Below are 6000 nucleotides of genomic sequence, written 5' to 3'. Positions count from 1 at the left end.
GTATAGCGATACTCACCTGTCCAGGTCCATCGCTGCTTGCTGCTGTCTGGCACATCATCTGTCAGTGACGTTCAGACAGCAGAGGGCGCGGTGACGTGTTAGTGCGTGCCGCGCCCCCTGCAGTCTGAACGTCACTGATAGATGACGTGCCAGACAGCAGCAAGAAGCGGCACCTGGCCCCAGCGACGGAGAGGTATGTCATTTTTTTATTTTTAAATGCAGCAGCAGCACATGGGGGCATAATGTAGGGAGCATCTTAAGGGGGCAGTACATGGGGGCATAATGTATGGAGCATCTTATGGGGGCAGCACATGGGGGCATAATCTATAGAGCATCTTATAGGGCAGCATATGGGGGCATAATGTATGGGGCAGCATATTGGGGCATAATCTATGGAGCATCTTATGGGGGCAGCATATAGGGGTATAATCTATGGAGCATCTTATAGGGCAGCATATGGGGGAATAATCTATGGAGAATCTTATAGGGGCAGCATATTGGGGCATAATCTATGGAGCATCTTATGGGGCAGCATATTGTGGCATAATCTATGGAGCATCTTATGGGGCCAGCATATGGGGGCATAATCTATGGAGCATCTTATGGGGGCAGCATATGGGGCCTATTCTATGGAGCATCTTATGGGGCCATAACCTTTATGGAGCAGCATATGGGGCACATTATTCTAGGGAGCATCTTATAGGGCCATTATTAACCTTTGTGCAGCATTATATGGGGTGTATTTTGTATGGAGCATCTTATGGGGCCATCATGAACTGTATGGAGCATTATATAGGGCTCCTGATTCAATATGGTTATTCAAAAACATTTAACCTACTGATGTCTCAATTAATTTTACTTTTATTGGTATCTATTTTTATTTTTTAAATTTACCAGTAGCTGCTGCATTTTCCACCGTAGGCTTATACTCGAGTCAATAAGTTTTCCCAGTTTTTTGTGGCAAAATTAGGGGGGTCGGCTTATACTCGGGTCGGCTTATACTCGAGTATATACGGTAATCTTTGGATAGGAGATGATTGGGGTACTCCCTTCTGGGCACTGTGTGATAAGTCACATGTTTTATTATGATTTTAAGGTTTCTAAATGCAAATCTATTATTTTAATTTATTACATGGTTCTCTTTTTTCAGCTAAAGGGGATGCAAGCCCGAATTTGGTTATATAACCTAAGTGAAAACGGCCAAATTTGTCATACATACCCCCCTCCTTGGTGTCGTGACTCATTAGTGTTACAGGGTCTCAGGTGTGAATAGGGAGCATTTGTTTTTTTATTTTTTTCATCGTCTAGTTTGATTTTTATGATCTTGAAAAAATTAATACAAGAAAGCCGGAAAATAACAAAATGAATGAATGACCTGAAGGCTATGTGCACACGGAGTTTTTTGGCTATGCAGGTTTTGTAGTAAAATCCGCAGAAAAAGCCTCAACAGGGACCATGAACCATGGCAGCAATCTACTGGTCAATGTTAAAAGAAATATTAGTATGTAACATATAAGACGCCCCCTATTGAGTGGATCTGGAACTGCAGCTAAATATCTTTTCGGGTATGTGCACACGGTGCGGATTCTGCTGCGGATCCGCAGCGTTTTTGCAGCTGCGGGTCAGCAGTTTTGCCTGCGGTTTTGCCCTGCGGTTTTACACCTCATAATGGATGAGGTGTGAACCTGCAGCGTTTCTGCACTAAAGAATTGACATGCTGCGGATTGTAAACCGCAGCAAAACCGATCGGAAAAATCCGCAGCATGTGCACTGCGTTTTCCAGTTTACCATTGAAAACAATGGTACTGTACAACGCACCTAAATCTGCTGCAGACCCGCAGCTGCAAAAACGCTGCGGATCCGCAGCAGAATCCGCACCGTGTGCACATACCCGAAAAGATACTTAGCTGCAGTTCCAGATCCATTCAATAGGGGGCGTCTTATATGTTACATACTAATATTTCTTTTAACATTGACCAGTAGATTGCTGCCATGGTTCATGGTCCCTGTTGAGGCTCAGCAAAATGAACATTGCTTTATGTACAGTATTTACACTAACTGTGAATATGGTGTTGGATTCCAGAATTACTAGGTTTAAGGTTTATCCATTATCATACATGGAAGACTAATGGGGCTTCCAGAATTACTATGTTTATCCATTATCACACACGGAAGACTAATGGGGCTTCCAGAACCAGATCTGTGTAACCAGCTGAACAAATAGAAGAGCTGTGGATTTCTTGGACTCTGTAAATCTTGCTGGATGTGACTATAAATGAATAATGAGCAAAGGGATTAAAAAAGGGGGAAAAGGAATGTAAAAAAGGACCAGAAATAGACAAAGAGAAACCAGTAGTTGGATGAAAGTTCATTCCGCAGAGTCTCTCTTCCGACTTCCCTATACCCATGAGTCGGGCGTTCATGTGTTTTCAATAAGAAGAGAAAGCAGCTGCCAGGCTCCTCTGGCAGTTACTTATCTCCCATAAGGAAAATGGATTTACTGTTGAAATTCCAACACCCAGATCTTTCTCTTCACAGACATCAGAGTTGAGAGGATCCCATATACTGTACATCAGAAGATTCAGTCGAAATTCATTTAATGTATATGGGGGCTGTTACACAATGTGGGGCTAATTCATTGGACTACTATTGTACATGCCAGTGTTAATAAAGGGCTCAATGGAGAAATATGCGCCAAATTCATTAAGATATGCACGCCATTTAAAAAATTGGGTGCATCTTTTCTGTATTGGGCTCCTCCATGCTCTTTGAAAGAAATGCGACTCCACAACAGCTATCCCATATATAGTAAGATGGCTCCCACAGCCCTTTATATAGTATGATGGGCCTCACAGTCCCCCACACAATACAATGTGTCCCACAGCCCTTTATATACAATATAATTCCTTCCACAGTCCCTTATGCCCATTATATTGTCACTCACTGCCACCCATATAGTATGATGTCCACCCCAGTCCCCCATACAGTATGATGTCCACCACAGCCCCTTATATATAGTATAGTCACCACCACAACCCCCCATATATACTATCATGTCCACCAGAGACCCTCATATACATTATAATGGCCCTCACAGACATCCATACAGTATGATGGCCCCCACAGAATCCCATATACTATTATGTCCCCACGACCCCACATACAGTATAATGGCCCCCACAGCACCTTATATACAGTATAATGTGCCTACAGGCCAACAAATGCAGTATGATGTCCATCCCAGCCCCTATACCAAGAATGATTTCCACCCCCCCATATAACGTGATATGCCCTTTGCCAATCTTAAACCAAAATGACTACAAAATGATCTCTCAACTGTCCAAAAAACATAATCACTAAACATTTACACTAAAACATAATCTCCGTCTTCCAAAGCTGATGAAACTCTAATTTACTCAGTAAATAAACCTTATCTCCTAGATTCCTGACTTTAATCCAGCCTGTTCTTGCTCTTATCATGCCAATGTGTACTCGCCATTTGTTGTTACTTTAAACCTTTTATTCGGAAAACGCTTTGTCTGTAACCCCATACTATATGTCAGGGTCACCTGGTGAGGTGGATCCTCCAAACCCAAGATCAAGCTGGGCACATGGCCACGGGTGTCGGTGCAGCAGCTAGGTAAGGCTCACAGAAAATAGGTAGCAGAGGTCCTGGAGATCGCAGGTGGATAGAAGACCAGGAACAGGTAGCAGAGGTACTGGAGACCGTAGGAGGAAAGGAAATCGTGAACAGGTAACAGAGGTCCTGGAAACCACAGGCGGATAGAAGACCGGAAACAGTTAGCAGATGTCATGGAGGCTGCAGGCACACAGGTCTCCGGAACACTTAAAAGTCTTACTACCAAGAAACAGGTGTGTGTCTTAGTAGGCCTTGAATAAGGCCCATGCAGATGAACACATGGGATCAAACCAGGCCATCTGCAAAGCCTGACGTTCAGAGGACCGGATGATGGGAGCAGGTACCTCCTGCCTCTGATTACTATAAGTAAGACAGATCACACACCTGTAATATGAAGCTGTAATATCTCTGAAGAACTCTTGCAGGATGTGCCATTAATGAGGAGAGATTGCCATCTTCTGGCCAGGTGAAATCAAGCGGACCCAAATTGTGCTGGAAGATTTGCAGGGGGCGAGGCCTGTGCTGTATACCATGTGGGGGCCTGTGCTATATGCCATGTGGGACTGTGCTGTATACCATGTGGGGCTGTGCTGAATACCATGTGGGACTGTGCTATATACCATGTGGGGCTATGCTGTATACCATGTGACCATGTGGGGCTGTGCTGTATACCATGTGGGGCTGTGCTGTATACCATGTGGGGCTGTGTTGTATACCATGTGACCATGTGGGGCTGTGTTATATACCATGTGACCATGTGGGGCTGTAATATATACCATGTGACCATGTGGGGCTGTGTTATATACTATGTGGGCTGTGTTATATATCATGGGGGGTACATTATACATTATATTCTTTGGGGGAGGCTGTGTTATATAATATGGGGGGCTACATTATATTCTTTTCTTTTAAAATCTTTTTATTGGCTTTATAACATTTGTAACAGTTATAACTTTTAACAGCTCATTGTACATGCATTTGTAAAAAATACAATAAGATTTGATGACGTTATTCTTTGGAAAGATATTATTATTATTATTACTATTTATTGTTATAGCGCCATTTATTCCATGGCGCTTTACATGTAAGGAGGAGTATACATAAAAACAAGTACAATAATCTTAAACAATACAAGTCATAACTGGTACAGGAGGAGAGAGGACCCTGCCTGCGAGGGCTCACAATCTTCAAGGGATGGGTGATAATACAGTAGGCGAGGGTAGAGCTGGTTGTGCAGCGACTGCAGGTTGTAGGCTTGTCGGAAGAGGTGGGTCTTCAGGCTCTTTTTGAAGGTTTCGATGATATAAAGATATAAAGAATACATGTTTTATTCTATTAGACTCATGTCCACATGTTCTCTGGCTGTAGCAACTAGTCTACGTTCGTCTAATCTTCCTATCGCTATATCTCTCGTATATCTAGCAATTATTGTAATATGGCTTAACATTAACACATAAGTATAGAAGAACAAGTAAGGCCTGTTGCACATTTCAGTTATTTGACGTCAGTCCAAATCCGCCAGGTTGTGAAAAAAATGGATCCGTCAGCGTTGTGACACAAACGGATGCCACCGGATCCGTTTTTGGACGGATCCGCTTTAGCAGGTAGTGACCGAAATTTAAAGGAAAACGAGTCTGGGAAAAAAGGAGAGAGAGAGACAGAGAGAGAGAGAGTTTGTTTTATTTGCACGGCTGTTCCGGAACGCTACTCATGGGTTTAATGCCCTGCTCCAGCGATCTGCTGGGCATGCGCAATATAAATTAGCAGACCGTCGCTCGGAAAAAACGTTGCAGATCCGTCCCATCCGCCCGGGAGACGCTATCATTTTGACGGATCCGTCAAAAAACGGGTGGGACGGACGACCGTCTGTCAAGATCCGCTGCTAATGTAAGTCTATGGGGGAAAAAAACGGATCCGCCCCTTTTTTGGCGGATCCGTTTTTTTCGAAAATTGGCTGATTTTGACTGACGTAAAAAAAATGAAGTTTGAAACAGGCCTAAGAAAGGTTGAGGGAAGGGGCACAAGTGCGGTGGGGGAAGGGAGGAAGGGGGAGGGGAGTTTAGGGGGGAATAATGATGGTAAGTTCGGCTTCAGGGATACACTTTGGTGTTCACGGTCAATGGTCTATTGTCCCATGGAAACCAACTTCTGATTCGTGACTTTTTATACCTTTAAGATTATAGTGTGAGAATCTGAATAGCATTACGTCTCATTCGCAGTCTCCTGATTTATAGCTTTAAGGTATTCTTCCGATTCTCTGTACCTGGCTTCCAGATTATCTCAAATTTGTTTCTTATGAAATGTGTGTAGGAACTTATTCCTTCTATGTAATAAATCTGATCTACCTTTTGGATCCATTC

This window comes from Dendrobates tinctorius, unplaced genomic scaffold (assembly GCF_039654945.1).
Source record: "Dendrobates tinctorius isolate UK_male_01 unplaced genomic scaffold, ASM3965494v1 ptg000020l, whole genome shotgun sequence".
NCBI classification, from domain to species: domain Eukaryota; kingdom Metazoa; phylum Chordata; class Amphibia; order Anura; family Dendrobatidae; genus Dendrobates; species Dendrobates tinctorius.
This window is presented reverse-complemented; position numbering follows the sequence as displayed.